We start from the raw sequence: 19,850 nt of genomic DNA, 5'->3' as shown, positions 1-19,850 counted from the left end.
TGCTGTGGAGCCTGGCAGCGTGGAGCCTGGCAGCATGGAGCCTGGCAGCCTGCCTCCAGCTCTCATCTGGCAGTCGTCTTCAGGCAGGCCGCTTACCTCCCCTGAGCTTTATTTTCCTTGTCTGTAAAATGGGCATGACAGCCCACCTCACGGCAGGATGCATGTGTGAGAATTCTTGAAATAGAGCAGGGAAAGCATGACACGTAGTGCCTAGCACATAGAAAATAGCACCATTTTCTTGCTAAATGTCCAGTTTCTGCAAGAGAAGGAGCAGTTATCTGCTGTGGCTTCCATTTAATAGTTAGAGACCAAGCCCTGCCAAGGCTGAAGCCACTTGGCTGAGGTGCAGGACCAGGCAGGACTCTTTCTTCCCAGGTGTCTTGCACCCTCTGCCCCAGACACTACCCCTGCCAGCAGCTCCTTTGGTATAGAACACAACACACATGGTGGACAAGGATACCACATGGGGCTCTTATTGGTCCGTAGGAATGAAAAGAGAGGTTCTCTTTCCTTTTTTTTAATATTTATTTTTTAGTTGTAACTGAACACAAACCTTTATTTTATTTATTTATTTTTATGTGGTGCTAAGGATCAAACCCAGGGCCTCACATACACTAGGTGAGCTCTCTACCGCTGAACCACAACCCCAGCCCCAGAGAGAGGTTCTTATTGGTCCATCCTTATCTTTATCAGTTAGGACCCACCCTTAATGCTGGGTGGTCAATTCCACTGGAACCCACTGGGCAGAGCCTGGAAGAGGTTAGCGAATTGTGACACTGAAACAACACATTTGCCTGAAAGAGTAACTCTGTCCATAGGAGCAGAAACCTCCCTGAGGTTCTGAGAACCTTTGGAAGGTTGAGAAGACATTCACCTGGCAGTAAAGAGTATCCCAAAGGAGAAAACACAGCCAAAAATATGCTCATGACCCGTGAGATAGCAACCTTATTCCCAAGACCCCTTCCAAGAAAGAGATTATTCAAAGCAAAAAGTCCCATGCACAAAATTGCCCGTTGCCACATTATAATTGGAGAAAACTGGAAATACCCTAAATGTCCCACACCCCAGGAGGCTGGACCAATAAATGATGCTGGGCCCATGTGGCATTTTCAGACAGGAGTGAAACACACCCAGGCTGAAGTCAGTGATAACAAGTAAAGGGTTCAAAGGGTTCGTTTCCCACACATTTCTCCAGTGTCTTCCATGTGCCTGCCATAGGGCTTGGCACCCTAGATAGGGGAAAAGCCGATCCGCCTTGTTCCTGCTCCAACCTAGATTGGCCAACTGCACACTGCCACCCTATCTCTCCCCTCACCCCTGTTTGTTTTGTGTGTCTCCCCACCTGACTGGAGCCTCCACTAGAGCAGGGATCTTGCCTATCTTGTTCTCTACCATGGTGCTCAGCACAGACTCTGCTGTTTGTAGACACTCAGAATTAGTCCCGCCTCACCACTTACTAATGTATGAGTTTGGGCTGAACCTCAGTTTTCTCATCTGTGAAATGGGGATGATAACGCCCAGTGCACAGGGCAGTTGTGAGGATCAAATGACAGGATTCAAGCCACAGCATGCAGGAAGCACGCAGATCATCACATGGGGTATTTGGTGGCATAGCCTCTCTGCAGTGACTGGTATTCCAATACAAATAATGTGTACACTTATAACAACTCATAGGAAGATAATGTGTGTAAGAAAGAAGTCAACTGCAGTGTGCACTCTGACCACCAAAATATCAGTACACAAGGGGACAAAGGCTTGGAGAGAGACTTCCTCTGGCAGGAACTGGTCCTGGAGAGAGGTTTTCCAATTGCAAAACCTTTTGTTCCAGAAGCTCCACAACTGACACTGAATTCTGAGGGTAACCTGGGAGGGTGGGTGAAGGGCCTCAAGAAGAGGGGGCAGGGTTAGGAATCCCTCTTTAGTCCCTTACATTCCTGCCCGCTGCTTCCTTGCACTGGTCTAAGGGGGTCTGACAAGGAGTTCCTAGAGTCACTGGTTAAACCATAGCACAGAAGGACCCACCCATGGGCTCCAGCTTTGCCACCAACACCAGCTGGAAGGCCTGTTCAAGAAAGGACTCAGCAAAGCAGGGTGGCACATGTCTATACTCCCAGCAACTCAAGAGGCTGAAGCAGGAGGATCACATGTTCAAAGTCAGCCTCAGCACTAAGGGAGGCCCTAATAAAAAGGGCTGGGGATGGGCGCAGTGGCGGATGCCTGTAATCCCAGTGGCTCAGGAGGCTAAGATAGGAGGATCACAAGTTCAAAGCCAGCCTCAACAAAAGCAAGGTGCTAAGCAATTCATTGAGACACTGTCTCTAAATAAAATACAAAATAGGGTTGGGGATGTGGCTCAGTAGTTAAGCACCCCTGAGTTCAATCTCCAGTACCAAAAAAAGGGGAAAAAAAAAGAAAGAAAGAGGGCTGGGGATGTGGCTCAAGCGGTAGCGCGCTCGCCTGGCATGCGTGCGGCCCGGGTTCGATCCTCAGCACCACATACAAACAAAGATGTTGAGTCCGCCGAGAACTAAAAAATAAATATTAAAAAAATTCTCTCTCTCTTAAAAAAAAAAAAAGAAAGAAAGAAAGGGCTTTGTGAGTCAGCCTCCTGTCACATAGAAGGATCAATGGTCAAGCCCTGTGCTCTGAGCCCTTTACCTACATCCAGCATCTCTGAAATTTCCCAACCAGCAGTGAGGTGAATCTAGTTAGTACCTCATCTCTCAGGCCAGAAGGGAGCTTCACCAGGGAGTGAAAGCACTGTCCAAGGGCAGCAGGTCCTGCGGATCCCACCCAGGACTCCATCCAGGAGACTTGTCTTTCTGTCCTTCTGCACTCAAAGCACCTTTGACCCAGGAAGCACTAGGCACTTGACACAGTGGGGGTGTTCCCTAGAGGACTGGACAAACGGAGCCTTGGCTGTGCTGAGCTCCCCCCCTCCCCAAGTTCACCAGGGACCAGGCCCCTACTCCAGTTCTTAGCCTTCAAATATTGATGAGAGTGCAGAGAGGCCATTGGGCTGCAGCCCTACAAGCTCAGGATTGGTTTACAACCTAGCCAGCAGAGTGACATGAAGCCAGGCCCTTGACTGAGGTTCTGGGTTGGGCCCAGCAGCTCCTACAGGTCTCTGAGCCCAAGCTTCGTCTTATTCAGCATCTTTCTACCATATGCGCAGCTTCAGCACCCACAGCCCACAGCAGGGCCCAGGCTCAAAGGGGCCAATGAATGCAGCTGATTGGAGTAACCACATGTGTGGTGGATGAGGCAGGTACTCCCCTCATGCCCTATTTGCAGAGATCCCAAGCACAGCTTAGGGGTACTAATCTGTCTTTGGAGGACATGTTCCTACTAGCTGTGTGACCTTGGACAAGGCATCTACCTCTATGTCAAACTTTCCTCATCACCAGATGGAGACTATTGTTCCTAGCCTACAGGGTTATTGGGAGATTCCCTGAAACCATCAGGGAAAGAGCTGGGCACAGAGCCAAGGCTCCACAAAGGGTAATTGTGCCTGACTACTAATTGTCAAGTGGATTCCCAGAGGCTGGCAGAGGGCAGCTCTTACCAGGTCCTGTGGATTTGTAAGGGTGGCCCTGCAGCAGTTCATTCCCAGTGTCAGGGGGAGAGCAAAGCCTACCTGGGGCCTTCTAGAGGTCCAGCAGAGCCTGGAGCCTTTCCCTTTCTCTGAGGTTCCCAGGAATTTTTAAAATAAAGAAATGTTACTGGGTATGGTGGCACATGTTTATAATCAGGGAGGCTAAAGCAGGAAAATAACAAATTCAAGGCCAGCCTGAATAACTTGGTGAGACCTTGTCTCAAAATACAAGAAAAAGAGGACTGGGGATGTAGCTCAGTGATAGAGTATTTGCCTAGCATGCACAAAGCCCTGGGGCCACCCCTCATACCACAAAAATAATCAATTAGCTAATTAATTAGGGGAATGAAAAGAAAGAAATGTATTGATGAGGTCACCAAAACTAAGGAATATTTGAAATACTTAAATTGAACTAATCAATGCTTTTAACACATATGCAAAATTCTAATACAAGGTATTATGGTATTCTCCACCTAGCAGAGAATTTAAGATAATAATGGTTTGCAGAATAGCTACATGCCATGGTGTCCAGACCATTTTCCAAGCCTGACATCACATCTCCCTGACAATCTGATTAACCTATTTAGAGACAATAATGAAAATTAAAAGCCATGGCCATGGGGCACATGAAGTCCTCCTGGGCCCTCTGTGGCAGAGCCTGGGCAGTGAGCCCCTGACAATCTCAAGGTGATGCCTTGGGTCCCTCAAAACCATCTAAACTTACTTTTCAAATTTGGTGTCATGGCTTTGTGTAACACAGTGTGGTTTTCAAGAAGATTCGGGTGTGATGGAAGTCACCTGTGGGAATGAGATTTCTGGACTGGGAGTTGGGAAGCCTGGGTACAGCCCGGCTCCCACTGCACCCCTTTCTTCTCAGTCAGCCCTGGTCCCACAGGCTGAGTTCCTGCCTTGCATGGCCCTCCCTTCTGCAGAACCCCTTGTACAGATGGGTGAGCCAAGGCTCAAGGGCAGTAGCTCTGCTTACCCAGAATGCATGGACGCCCTGTGCTGACTCCATTTTCTATGCTCCCAGCCCAGTCTCCTGACCACATCACCCCTCTCAGTGGCACATTAAAAAAAAAAAAAAAAAAAAGATCGATTTATTTAATGTGGTGCTGAGGATCAAACCCAGTGCCTCACATGAGCTAGGCAAGCCCTCTACCACTGAGCCACAACCCCAGCCCCTCAGGGGCACTTTTAATCCATGTCTTGGGTCAAGAGACCTCTGAGGAACCCCTAGTCCTGTCCTCAACCCCTCTTAGTGGGAAGCAGAGGAGCTGGCAGCCCCTATTCCCACCTGCACTGTGGAAACCAAGAAAAGTGGGGCTGGGGATGTGGCTCAGCGGTAGCGCGCTCGCCTGGCATGCGTGCGGCCCGGGTTCGATCCCCAGCACCACATACCAACAAAGATGTTGTGTCCGCCGAGAACTAAAAAATAAATATTAAAAAAAAATTCTCTCTCTCTCTCTCTCTCTCTCTCTCTCTCTCTCTCTCTCTCTCTCTCCTCTCTCACTCTCTCTTTAAAAAAAAAAAAAAAAAAAGTGAGTAGGGCTCCACCAGCGGACACCTGGGCTGGTCCCCAGCAACTGAGGCAGAGGACAGAGAGGGGAAGGGGCGAGGGGGACGCGGGCATGAGAGGTGACCTTGGAAGATCATCTGGGTCTGGGGAGACAGGCCTACGGTCCTCCCCCAGCTCAACTGACCCAGGCGAATTCCAAAGCCGGGGGCTGCCCAGGGCAGAAGGAATGCGGTCGGACCGGATTCTGGCCTCTGGGGCTGCGCGGCCTCCGGGGAGGGCAGGGGGCCGGGGCGGGGCCAGGGCGGAGGGGCGGGGCCTCGCTGTCCACCCCGTGGCTCTGCTTTGGGAGCCCGCAGGGCGCAGTACCCCAAAGTTCCGGCAGGGCGTGGGTCGAGCGGCCTTGGTTTTTCCTCCTTGATGGAGCTGCTTTTGCAACTGCAGCTTATTTACAACGCTGCGGCGCCGGCGGGGAGGTGGGGAGCACCCTGGGCCCGCCGCCGCCGCGTGTTACCTGGCAAGGGTTCCTGGGTGACAGGCGACCCTTCCTCCCCGGAAGTAGGTCTAATGGGCTATCGGTGGGACTCTCCTCCTCCCCATCAAGACCTCTAGGACGGACCCTGCCATCCCTCTCCCGCACCCTTGGGTCATGCCAAGAGACCTCTCTGCTATCCTCGCTGTCACTTACAGATCCCCCATTCTCTCTGCGTCTCTATTTCTTACCTGCGAAATGGGGACGATATTAGTACCTCCTGTGTATGGTGGTTAAAGAATTAAATGAGTGGCCAGGGCTGGGGTTGTGGTTCAGTGGTAGAGCCCTTCCTAGCACGCCAGTGGCCCTGGCTGCCCCAGCATCTCTGCAGACACCAGTCCCTGTGACTTCGGCACCTACCTGCACTCGCACACAGCTCCTGGTCTCTGCTACCTCCTTACACTAGCCTATACCCTCTCCCACTGAGCCCTACTGCAGGCCCTGCTGTTTCTCACCACCTGCAGTAGCACTGACCCTGTTGGCTTGAAAGTCCAGCAGCTGCTCCTCCTTTGAGCTTCAGCTTCTCCTCTGGGACGCTCTCTAGCTACAGTTTTCAGACCCCTTTCAACCCTCCACCCACCGACCTCACCACTGTCTCCCCAGCAGCCCTCACTACCATCTCCAGTATAGATTCCACCTCCTCAAGAGTGCCATGCCCCTCGGTGAGTGTTTGCCCTCTTTGGGTCCATTTCTCCTTCCTGGGCCTGCTGCAAGATCACATTTCCCCACCCTCAATCCCACCCCTTTGCAGTGATCTAGGATCATTTGACTTCCTATGTGGGTCACTTCTCCTTCCTGGGGACCCTTTTGTCCCTCTCTCTTCCCTTGTATCTAAGTCGTGATGGAGAATCCAAGGGAAGATGCCTGGCAGAGTTGCCAGGCCTGAGGAGCCTAGGCCCCCAAATCCACCACATGGAGGGCTGCCTACCACCTGAATGGACCAAGACCTGGATGAAGGTAGCACTTGTTCTTTCAAGGCTGAGGGGGTGAGAAGCCAATATGCCTTCCCCACGCTCTTCCCCTTCCATGTTGACCTGGGAAGCTGCAAGATGACATGGTGACAAGAAGGAGGGAGCCTGGATCCCTGTGTTACCATATGAAGGAGAGATGCCTGGACAAAATGTCAGCAAGAATTCCCTGTGAGCCAGAAGCAGAGCTCTGTGGTGTTCACCATCTTAGCTATGGGGCTGCTTGTTACAGCAGCTGGTCTATACCCCCTGATAACATCACTCCCTTCCACTGTTCACCTGGCAAACCTCAGCCCTAGATGAACCAACTGGCTGCTTTCCCTGCCCTCCTCCTCCTTCTTTTTTTTGGTACCGGGGTTTGAACTCAGGGGCACTTGACCACTGATCCACATCCCCAGCCCTATTTTGTATTTTATTTAGAGACAGAGTCTCACTGAGTTGCTCAGCACCTCACTTTTGCTGAGGCTGGCTTTGAACTTATGATCCTCCTGCCTCAGCCTCCCAAGCTGCTGGGATAACAGGCATGGCCACTGTGCCCAGCTTCTCTGTCCTTCTTAACTGCCCCTGAAAAGATGAATGCTCCTAAAGAATGTCCTATAACTGGTTCAACTAATTTTGCTTTTGATTCATGACCAGCAACCAGCTGGGTCCTCACACTGCCGCACCTTCCACACACCCTGGGTTAGGTTTCCATCACTGGGACAAAGTACCTGATTTAAAACAGCTTATAAGAAGCGAGGTGTATCTGGGCTCATAGTTCTGGAGGTTCCAGTCCATTGTAGCTGGGCCTCATTGCTTTGGGACAGTGGAGGCCCAGAGTATCATGGTGGAAACATGTGGCAGAGGAAGCCTGTTGGCTTCCAGGCAGCCAGGAAGTAAAGAGAGAGGGAGGCGCAGGTCCCAATGTCCCCTCCGAGGGCATGCCCCCAGTGACCTACCCTCCTTCCATGAGACCTCGCCACCATAGGCTGCTGACCAAGCCTTTAATACTGGGGCCTTTGGGGACCTCCAAGATCTAAACTATAGACACCCTCTTTCCCACCTAGCTCCTGACTAAAGCTGTCAGGAAAACAGCAGCAGGGGAGAAGCATAGAATAGGGAGACCTAGACTTTATGACACAGGAGTCACCTGTGGAGGTGGAGAGAAGGAGTGGCCCTCCCCTTGTGACCTGCAAGTCCAGCCGCCCCAGCTGCCCCAGGGAGGAGGCATGCCAGCCACCTTCAACAACCAAGGCCCCCAGGGCTCTGCTGCAAGTGCACAGATTGGCCAGGGCCAGGCTTCCTGGCCTCCAGACCAAACAAAGTTCAGCAAACTGGGAGGGAGGAAGAGAGGGAGGGAGAGGGGAAGCTTCTAGGGAATCACAGTTCCTGAAAAACCTGGCTGTGTGGCCTGCCATCTCCTCGGGCTGAGCCCAGGGCCACAGGAAGAACCTCAGGCAGGTTCCTGGAGCCTGTAGCACCTGGTGGGCCTGGGGGATTGGTCACAGCTGCTCCCTGGCAGGATGTTGAGGATCTAAGACAGGGAGGAAAAGTGGCCTGAACCATTAGCAATGCCTGCAGCAATCTAGGCTAAGAGGGTGGGGGTCAGTGTGCCCGGGTTTTCCATCCCAGGGGCAATACATTAAGTACCACGGGAGTCAGGGCTTGAAAGCAGCCCGGCTCTGAAGTCTTAGTTCTTCCTATTTTCTTATTGTCGCTGAAATATCCTTTGTGGGTCACCCTTTTGTCCTGGATGTTCAAGTTTCTCACTTATTTTTGTTATTATTTGCCGCAATCCGGCTGAGCACAGAAACACAAGCCGCTCAAGCAGGAAACAAAGCTTTATTTTTAAAAAGGCCGCCAGTCCCCGTGTGCGCCCTGCTAACAAGCCGGTCGACACACGTGTGTCTCCACCGGAACCGGGCCCCAACTCCAGACTATTACTGGGTCCGGACCTTTCCATTGTCCTGTTAGAATATCTTTCCAAAGTACCTTAGGCTTATGTACATTTTTCGGATACATATGTCTTTCCGCAGCACTAAGTCCTGATGAATCTAAATTTAGAAAGTTTAGAGTAAAAAGGGTTATTTTAAGTTTATCTTTGGGGGATATATACCCCTTTCCAATTATTTTTTAGAATAGTTTCTCAATTGCAGATGTACATACAGTGTCTTTATTATCTTTATGTGGTACTGAGGAATGCACCCAGTGCTTCACACACTCATTCCAGGCCATTGAGCTGCAGCACCAGCCCCATTTTTAAAAAAATATTTATTTTTTAGTTGTAGTTGGACACTTTGCCTTTATTTTATTTACTTATTTTTATGAGGTGCAGAGGATTGAACCCAGAGTCTCACTCGGCTGTTAGGCGAGTGCTCCAGCGCCGAGCCACAACCCCAGCGCCGAGCCACAACCCCAGCCCCTATTTTTATTTTTATGGCTTTGGGAATAGCTTCCCACATTCTAGGCAACTGTTCTACAAGTGACCTATTGAGCTACACCCCCAGCTCTCTCATTCTTTAAGAAAAGTAATTGCTAATTAAAACAGCAAAGGTGGGGCTGGGGATGTGGCTCAAGCGGCAGCGCACCCCAGTCGCCTGGCATGCGTGCGGCCCAGGTTCTATCCTCAGCACCACATACAAATAAAGATGTTGTGTCCGCCGAAAACTAAAAAATAAATATTAAAATTCTCTCTCTATCTTTAAAAAAAAAAAAAGAGTGCTGTGGTTGTGGTAGAGTACTTGCCTCACATGTGTGTGGCACTGAGTTCAATTCTCAGCCCTGCATATAAATAAATGAATAAAACAAAGGTCCATCAACAACTAAAAAATAATTAAAAAAAAAAAAACAAAAAACAGCAAAGGTGCTGGGGATATAGCTCACTTGGTAAAGTGCATGTCTTTACATGCATATAGGCCCTGGGTTCAGTCCCCAGCACCACAAAACCAACAAACAAACAAACAAAAAAAAACCAACTAAACTCAACAGGTACAAGATGTCTCTACTAATTCTTCTTCTTTTTTGGTACTGAGGATTGAACTCAGGGATGCTCTACCACTCACTGAGCTACATCCCCAGTCCTTTTTAGTTTTTTTTTTTTTTTTTTTTTTTTAATATTTATTTATTTTTTTTAGTTATTGGCGGACACAACATCTTTGTTGGTATGTGGTGCTGAGGATCGAACCCGGGCCGCACGCATGCCAGGCGAGCGCGCTACCGCTTGAGCCACATTCCCAGCCCCCTTTTTAGTTTTAACACAAGGTCTATCTCACCGATTTGGTGAGCATGCCCTTGAACTTGCAATCCTCCTGCCTCAGTCTCCTGAGTCACTGGGATTATAGACATGTGCCCCCACAGCCAGCTGAACCCCACTAATTCATCTATGAAAGTTTTTTTTTTTTTTTAGTAAATCATTTATTTATTTATTGGTGCTAAGGATTGACCCCAGGGCCCTGTCAATGCTAAGCATGTGCTCCACCACTGAGTCACATCCCCAAACCCCCTAGGCATTTAAAAATCATGGTAAATGATTTTTATAATGTCTGAGCATGCAGTTCTGTGACATCACACACACTCACACTGTTGTGCAACTGTCACCATCCTCCTCCAGAACTTTCCCGTCAGTCATTCCAAACTGAACTCCACACATATTAAACACTACCTGCCTCGTCCCACCCCCACCCCACCTCACTCCACCCCACCCCTGCCCCCTACCTCCCCTCGCCCCACTCCTACCCCCCACCCAGGACCCAGGACCCCTGATCTTTTTTTTATTGTTTTATTTTGAGACTGGGTCTTACTAAGTTACCCATGCTGGTCCTGAACGTATACACTGTAGTCCATAAGTATGTACAATTGTTACATGGTTAATAACAAATTATAAAAAATGTTTAAGGAGATGGGAATGCTGACGTGATCACTACACACCCACACCTGTCAAGTTCTCAGCAGTGCCCCATAAACAGGTTCAGTTAAAATAGTAGTCAGGGGGGGAAAATACCACATTAAAAAAAACAGTAATAAGGGAAAGGTCAGGTGTGATGCACAGGCCTGTAACCCCTGGACTTAGGAGGCTGAGGCAGGTTGATCGCAAGTTTAAGGCCAGCCCTAGCCATCTAGAGAGGCCCTAAGCAATTTAGCAAGACCCTCTCTCAAAATAAAAAATAAAAAGGGCTGGGGATGTAGCTCAGTAGGAAAGCGACTCTGGGTTTAACCCCTAGTACAAAAACAAGAAAACGTAATAATGGAAATTCCAATCTTATGAAAGACAAAGCTTCTCTCCTTTTTATTTTATATTTTAAATAATAATTTAAAAAATACAAACTCACTGGAAATACTAAAGAAAAAAAGTCAAAATTCCTACTAGCCAGAGGCCACTGTGACCATTCCGTATTTGCTTCATGAGTCCCTCTGGGTCCATAGATTTTCCATAATTTTGTAGGCCCACCTATTTTTCTTCTGGAAATTATATTGTTGCAACAAAAACAAGTAGTGGGTGAGTGGCCAGATTGAGGGAAGGTAGGGAAGGAAGCCCGAGAGGCCACGGGTGGGAAGTCGGGGCAGCTGCACAGGCTGCCCTCCTGCTGTTCCGCCACTGGAGGCTCATTTTAAACACCTCGTCGCCCCACCCCCACCAGGCCCCCAGCTCTTCTCCCAGGGCACTTCCCCGGCCTCGCAGGCAGCAAGATGAGCCTTCTTCCTGCCCAGGCCAAGTTCCCTGTCTGTTTGGCTCACTGCCCACAGAAGTGAAGGAATCCAGACTCTGGGGCTGGCACCAGCAGATTTAAGAAGTGGCTCTGCCTCCAGGCTATCTCTTGGTCATGAACGACAGGGCCCACCCAGAGTGTGGCCTTTGCAGCTTCTCTTTAAAATCCCTGTGCTCCCCTGGCAGTTAGAATCGCAGCCTCTGGGACCAGAGCCCACTGGGTTTCTCCTTTGCCAGCAAATCAATAACACTCCTCTGCCCAAAACCTTGTCCTCTTTATTGGATTGGCAATGGGGACAAGGACAGAGCTTTTGGTATCAGTGGCGTTTAGCCCCAGATAATGTGGAGTTCACCATCCACCTCTTTCAAATTCTCTATAGATGTGCAGATTTTAATTTCTATCTTCTTTCTTTTTTTGTGTCAGGGATTGAACCCAGGGCACTTAACCACTGAGCCGCATCCCCAGTCCTTTTTATATTTTACTTAGATACAGGGTTTCACCGAGCTGCTTTAGGACCTCACTAATTTTGCCCAGGCTGGCTTTGAACTTGCCATCCTCCTGCCTCAGCCTCCTGATCTGCTGGGATTACAGGCGGGGCCACTGCACCCAGCTTTATTTCATTTTTTTAAATATGTGTCATTTATTATGTTGGTGGTGCTGGGAGTGGAAACCAGGACCTTTTTTTTACCCATGCTCAGCAGGTGCTTCCCACTGACCACATCCCCAGCCCTCTACATTTTATGTTTCATTAAAGTGCGTGATTTTTCATAACCAAGTGTTGAGGGACGACTGGCCGGTGAACATACGTATCTTAAGAACCAGTAAATCCCCCTCCTGGGTGGTGCCCAATGGAAGTGAGCTCAGATGTCCACCAAAGACCCGGGCCAGAGATGCCTGGCACCTAGGTATCGCAGCCCCTGCTGTGGTTGGAATATCCCCATCAAAACTCACATTGAGATCTAACCTTCAGTTGAGGTGGTGAGAGGTGGGACCACGCAGCCTTCTGGGGTGATCCAGATCATGATGGTGCTGATTAGTGGGCCATCCAGAGAGTGGCATTGTTATGAAATGGTGCTCTCTGCTGCCAGTTCTGTTTGTCCCTCGGCGCTCTTCATGGTACTATGACCCAGCGCCAGGCCCTTGCCCACTGCCAAGCAAATGCCAGCCCCATGCTCTTAAACTTCCCAGCCTCTAGAATGTGAGCCAAATAAAGCTCTATTCTGTTTTGGGGGGTGTCGTGGGAATTGAACCCAGGACCTTGCGCATGCTAGGCAAATGCTCTGCCACTGAGCTACACTCCAGCCTTTTTTAAAATTTTATTTTTGAGGCAGGGTCTCACCGAGAGTGCCCTCAAACTTTCAGTCCTCCAGCCTCAGCTTCCTTAAACCTCTGTTCTTCATAAATTCCCCAGTTTGTGGTGTTCAGTTACAGCCACAAAAAGACAAGTGCCAATAGGAAACCACCCCAATCCCCATCCCGAGCGGAATACAGAAATGATTTGGGGTGTGTTCACAAGAGTGAGCGTAGACAGCAAGGGGTGCCGCCATCAACCGCAGGGCTCTTCCCACAGCATGGTGGGGAAGAAACGGGCACAAGCTGGCCCTGTTGGGTCCTGTGTGTAAGAGGCTGGAGAACAGGCAAAAGGCATGTGTGGGGCTGGGAGTCAGGAGAGTGGGCAGTTCCCTCTGGAGAGCATCCTCCGGGAGAGGCACTCAGAGCCTTCCAGGGCTGAACATATGGTCTACATCTTAGGCTGTGTGGTGGTGACGTGAGAATATAGCCTGTCAAAATCAGTTGGGTTGCCACCAAATTGGACGACATGGTACATTTTAGGTGAAGTGGATTTTAGCACAATTCAAAAAAAAAAAAATTGAGATTTTATGTATTGGAAAAGCAAAGTGTCAGTCAGTCTTTCCTCTCCTCTCACCCACAGCGGTCATCACAGGAGACTCCTGTGACCCTGGAAGGTGTGGGACTTGCCCCTCTGCCAGCGAGCAGGCTGGCACCTCTGCCACGGTGGACAGGCACCAGTGGGCATCCCCTAATCCAGTTCAGTTCTGATACTGTCTACCTGGAGGTGGCCTCCGATCCCTCAGGCCCAGGGCTCAGTCCCTGAGACCGCCCCCCACACTTTAGATACCAGTTGCAAGCCCCAGGTTGTTATCCGTGTAGGGTTCCCACCAGCCTTTCCTCGGGTCTTTGCTTGAGGGCCCAGGACAGTAACACAGGATTCAGATGCAGAGATGCAGAGGGCGAGGGAGGGGACAAGGGGCACCACCCTCCTGGTCCTCCACAGGCCCAGCTAACAGGAAGCTTTGGCCTCTCGTGCAGTGTTCCTTCCACAGGGTACAGGGCAGGACCCATTGGGAACAAGGAGGTCTTATGGCCTGCTGTCAGACATGTATGCCTGGGAATTTCCTTATAGCCAGGCCAAGACACGGGGAGAAGAGGGTTTCTATGACCTGCCTGTGGGACGGAGTTACAAGCCAGGGACTGTGGTTAAAAAAAAAAAAAAAAATCACACAATATCACAGTTGTCTATTAAGATCTGTGGGCTTTACTGGTGAAAATTGCACTTCAACAGAAGAATTTTATCCTAAGCACTTTCCAGGAGTTATCTGTCTGACTGTCTATCTATCCATCTGCTTAGTTATTGAAGTGATGGGGATTGAACCCAAGGGTCTTCTACTCCTGGGCTACAACCCCAACACTTTTTATTTTTTATTTGAGACAGGGTCTTGCTAAATTGCCAAGACTGGGCTGGAACAGATACTAGTACAGCAGAGGAAGACGCCCAGGAGGAAGGAGGAGGGAGAGGAAGGGGGAGGTCCTGGGAGCAATACTGACCAAATTATATTGTTAAATTGTGTGCGGGAACAAATATGTAACAATGAATCCCACCATTGTGTATAATTATCCTCCATCCAGGAGCTTTTATTTATTTAGTTAGTTGTACATGGACACAATACCTTTATTTTTTTATGTGGTGCTGAGGATGGAACCCAGTGCCTCACACACGCTAGGCAAGCACTCTACCCCCAACAAAGCTAAAACCCCAGTCTCAGAAGATGTTTTAAATATTCTTTAAAAATACAGCCTTCAAGCTGGGTGCAGTGGCACATGCCTGTAATCCCAGCAGCTCAGGAGGCTGAGGCAGAAGGATCACGAGTTCAAAGCCAACCTCAGCAAAAGCAAGGCCCTAAGCAACTCAGCAAGACCCCATCTCTAAATAAAATACAAAATAGGACTGGGGATGTGGCTCAGTGGTTGAGTGCCCCTGAGTTCAATCCCCGGTACACACACACACACACACACACACACACACACACACACACAGCCTTCAGTGGCTACTGGGTTCCCATCTATGGATGCACCCCACTTGACTCTCCCCAGAACTGTTGTGAGAGCCACCACCCCACAGTTAAAACACTGAGTTAAGAAGCAGAATATATACTGGAAGGCTCTTGGGAAGGGTCTTCACAGGCCCTGCAAGGCTGGGGAGTCTGGTTTGGAAAGAAGGAAGAAGTATAAAAGGCGGGAAGCCACCCCAAGCCTGGGTTCCCCCAGGAATGGACTGCTCTAGGGCTCACGGTGATCACTGCTGACACTGCGGATGTCACCATCAGAGGTAGCGCCACTGTAGGTGCTGCAGATGCAGCTGCTGGGAAGAGCTCCTGGGGGGCTATTCCCTGTGCAGAAATCCCTAGGCCTGAGCCTGAGAGGCTGCAAGTGGAGGACAAGGTGCCGGTCCCCACCCTGCCAAGCCCCACCATGGGAAATTCTACAGGGCAGAAAGGGCCCCAATCAGCCGATGGACCTGCCCAAGAAAACGCCCTAGTTGTGCCCATGACAGCAGCTGGCGTGTGCCAAGCGCCGGCTGGTACCAGGCCCCTTGGGCTAGGCTAGTTCCATGTGGCTTGTTTGACCTGTGGGGCGGGCACCTGACTGTCCTTGTTTTGCAGACAGGAGGCAGGCAAGAGGAGCAGGTGATCTGCCCAGAACCATGTGGTGGGGAAGACCCACAGGCCGGTTTGTGCAGGGCATTCACAGACCTCCCCAGGCCATTTCCCCTCCTCCATGGCTGCTGCCATTGCAGGGCCTGGAAGCCTGAGAGCCACACTTCCCAGCATCCCCTGCAGCAGGGTTCTGGGTAGTACCTGTCAATCACAGGCATTTTCCTGAGATCTGGAAGGCTGAGGTAGGCGGTGGTGGCAGGCAGGCGAGGACTTTGCTAGAGGTGGCACTTGGCCAGTGGCTTCTGGTGCAGGGTCCTGTAATGTCACCATTCCTGACTTTGGGAGAACAGACATGGCTTCCCGGGCCACCACTCCCATTTTGTGAGCCCTGAACCCCCTTTCTTCTTGGCATCCCGTTTTCCCAGCTCAACCTTGGTGAGCTGCAACCTAGTTAAGGGAGGAGGAAAGGAAGGAGCTGGGACCCCAGCTGTAGGACAGAAACGCTGGGCCTCCAACCCCGCCCCCACAGCGCTGTGGGTCTCGGGGTGCTTCTTCGGCCGGAGGGTCACTTAATGTGTCCTCATTTCATTTTCCTCATTTAGAACATGCAGAGTTGGTTTTCCCTCGAGGCCTGTGGTGAGAGATCCAGACCAGGCCTGGGAGAGCCAAGTGCCCTGCCGTGCTGGGGAGGCCCTTGGCTCCACTGCTGCATTCCCACCTCCTAGAGGGGAGAGCAAGGCCCAGAGCTGATGTGGGAGGCTCTGTTCCCTCTGGCTGGGCCTCAGGGCTGGGGAGTCCAGCTGTGGTCAGCATCCAGGGAAGGCTGAGGACAAGTCCAAGGTCACCCGTCTTCAGAGGGCTCCTCTCAGTCCGACTGACATGGTGGCCTTTGAGGCCACATGACCTGACCTCAGGGCTGGGACCTCAGGGCGGTGACCCAGAATCCAGAACACTGCCTGGCCTGGTGTGGAACGCCACAGAGTGAGCCCACCTTCCCTGCTCGCTGGCAGCAAGGGACAGCCTGCAGGAGACAGACAGGTTCTTGTGCCAGCTGCCCCTGCCTGGCACACATGCCCGCTGGGCCTCAGTCTCCCTCTCTAGTTCTTGGCTGTATAGAGGCAGGTCCAGAAGGTTGCCTGAGGCTGGATGAGGCAGGGCTTCCGGGTCACTGCTCTTGGGGCCCTGGAAACCAGGGAAAGTATGGTTTTGTGCCAGGAGATGTGCTGGAAGGCCAGTCGGGTCCACTGTATTCTCCGGGGACAAAGGCTGTGCTGCTGGAAGGCCAGAGAGTGAGGCTGCGGCTCCTTCCCCTGGACCTTGGGTCACACCCAGGGGCCAACACAGGGCGGACTCAGCCCACTTCCAGGCCCCTCTCTGGGGGATTCCCTGTTGGGCAGGGGTCCTGGGCATGGATCCGGGTGTAACCCTTTGCCCAGCATGGCCTCCTGAGCCACTTTCCTCCCTGGAGGGATGGACGGTGGCTGGCCCAGGGCTCTCATGGCTGGTGGCCCTGAGGTTTTGACTTCAGGGTGACCCGAGTCCTGGCAGGTTATGCGGATGAGAGGTGGGGGGAGCAGCCTGCCACCTGCCTAGCCTCCCCGGGCCAAATGCAGTTTGTGACTCATGTGACTGCGGGGCTTGGGGCTAAGTGGAGGGAAGCGGGAGCAAGTGGGGTACCAGAGGGAGGTAGGAACAACATCCAGAGCCCCGAGGGCCGCAGGGCCCTGCTCAGGCTGCGGGATGGCAGAGAGCCCGGGAGAGGGAGAGGCAGTGCAGAGGCCTCCCACCATCCTTCCAGTCACAGCCCACAGGGCCTCAGTTCCCTGGCCCTGTGGGTAGAGCCTGCAGGCTGGATGACACTGGGTGATGTCCTGCCTAGTAGCTCAGTCTCCTCTTGTCAAGAACAGTGACAAGGAGCTCTGCCTTGCTGGCTTCAGTGTCTCCAAAGACCCCAAAGAGGCTCTTGTGAATTTGAGCCAGGTTCAGTCTAAGGTAGGACCCAACTCAGGACGCTGTAGAGGAGGAAGGTCCCACTACCCGGAGGTGGTTCCAGGAGCTGCAGGAGTTGGACATTAGCCCCTTTGGTGAGTGGCTACAGCTAAATAAACACAGTTATCACATGTCAACAGCAGTGGCCTCCCGCTGGCCAGGCCACCCACTGACTCACAGCTGGACACCCACCTGCCACGCAGGCATGGGGCGGGGACTCTGGGTCAGGCAGGGCGGGAGGAGCAGGGGCTGCCCTGGGTCTAAGCCAGGTTATCTCAGATGTGTGACCCCAGGAAGCTCCCAGCCCCTGCCTCAGTGCAGCGAGAGGCCTGGTGCTGTCTCTGTCTGGGCTGCGGGTATCTCTGGGCTGTAGCTGGGGCTGGGGGTGCAGGGGGAGAGTGACAGCTGGCTGGGGCTGATTAGGTGAAGCCGAGGAAAAAACTCAGACGTTGGAGTTAGATTCCCAGCTCTCGGCTGGAGCCAGGCACAGGGTTGCCCATCCATCTGCTGTTTCACTGGGTCCTCAGTGAGGTGGACGCTGCTGTCCTCTCCCTGGAATAGACTGGACACTGAGACTACGTCAGCAAAGCTGCTAAGTTAGGGACTGGTGGGGACAGGCTTTGCCCAGGAGATGCCTGAACAAATCCTTCAGCTGCCCAGGCCAAAGCTCCCTGTCTTCTGGGCCCAGGCTCCGCCACCCACCCATGTCCTTTAACTGCATTGCCATCCTGAGCTGCTCAGCCTCTCTCCAGAAGACGGCCTGTCCTCCCACCTCCAGGGCTTTGCACATGTGCACTGCCACCACCCTTTAGGTTTCTGAACTCCTCTCCATCCTTCAGCACCTTTTTTAAAAAAATGGGTACATTATAATTATACGTAGTAGTGGGGTTCATTGTCACATATTTGTACACACACAATTTAACAATATAATTTGGTCAATATTGTTCCCCAGTACCTCCCCTTTCCTTTCCCTCCTCCTTCCTCCTCATCCTCTTCCTCTGCTCCACTAGTATACTGATTTTAGTTCTTGTAGATAATTACTAAGGAGTGGAATAGCTGAGTCATATGATGGCTCCATTCCTACTCTTTTATTTATTTCTTTATTTTGGTACCAGGGATTGAACCCTTGGGACTTTATCAGTGAGTACATCCCCTACCCTTTTTATTTTTTATATTTTTTTGGGGGGGTATTGGGAATTGAACTCAGAGGCACTCAACCACTGAGCCACATCCCCAGCCCTATTTTGTATTTTATTTAGAGACAGGGTCTCACTGAGTTGCTTAGGGCCTCACTTTGCTGAGGCTGGCTTTGAACTCGTGATCCTCCCGTCTCAGCCTCCCAAGCTGCTGGGATTACAGGTGTGCACCACTGCACCTGGCCCATTTTATTTTATATTTTCAGATAGCATCTCCCTAAGTTGCTGAGGCTGCCTTTGAACTTTCCATCCTCCTGCCTCAGCCTCTAAGCCACTGGAGTACAGGCCTGCACCACTGCACCTGGCTGCCATTGCTAGCCTTTTAAGGAATCTCCATACTGATTTCCAAAGTGGTTGCACTAATCTGTAGTCTCACTAAAGATGTACAAGGATACCTTTTCCTGGCATCCTCACCAGCACTTGTTGTTGGTATTCTCTCTCTCTCTCTTTTTGGTAAAGGGAATTGAACTCAGGGGCACTTAACCACTGATCCACACCCCTAGCCCTTTCTTGTATTTTATTTAGAAACAGGGTCTCACTGAGTTTGCTTAGGGCCTCACTAATTTGCTGAGGCTGGCTTTGAGCTTACGATCTTCCTGCCTCAGCCTCCCGAGCTGCTGGGATTTTGTTGGTGTTCTTGGTGACTGCCATTGTCACTGGAGTGAGATGGAACCTGAATGTTTTTGGTTTGCATGTCCCTCAGGACCCTTCTGAGTCTCAGCACCAGCAGAAACCAGGCACCCTCTGGACTCCAGGGCACCTGCCACACACCTGTCTAGGCTGTCCACACTGCTTGCTGGTTGTCTCCCTGTTTCTCTCACGGAGCTCAGGCTCTGGCCCTTGAAGGAGGGGCTGGGTTCGGATCACCCCTGCAGCTGCTATGCCTTTTGAGTGTTCAGAACCTGTTTGGTGCCTGAATAGGGAAGGCTGTCAGGGGAGCAGGTGAATCCAGGGAAGCCCTGTGGGATGGAAGAGGAGCAGGGACGGAGCAGCATTCCTCAGGAGCTTGGCTGACACAGAGTCCTGGCTGGAGGAGGGAACTGGAATGTGACAGAGGGGCCTGCTCCAGCAGCGGGTATTCTGAAGCTGGGCTGGAGGAGTTGCGATTTTGGAGAGGGTAGGGGGCTGGTGAGGTGTCCGTGGTGCCTGGCATAGTCCAAGGTGGGACCTAGGGCTATCAGCACAGGCCGACTTAGGTGCCAGCCTGTGCCACGGGATAACAGGCACTCCCTCATTTGATCCTCAGCAATCACAGGGGCCAGTTTGGGATTACTACTCTGTTTACAAGTGAAAAAACGGACTCAGAGAGGGCAGTGCTTTGCTTGGCTTGTGAACCCAGCAGCATGCACCAGCGTTGCCTCACCCAGGTCCTCCACCTGGCCCCGGCACCCTGGCCTTGACCCCAGGCTGACC

The sequence above is a fragment of the Urocitellus parryii genome, chromosome 4 (genome assembly GCF_045843805.1).
Source record: "Urocitellus parryii isolate mUroPar1 chromosome 4, mUroPar1.hap1, whole genome shotgun sequence".
Classification (NCBI taxonomy): Eukaryota; Metazoa; Chordata; class Mammalia; order Rodentia; family Sciuridae; genus Urocitellus; species Urocitellus parryii.
Note: the sequence above shows the minus strand (reverse complement) of the source record.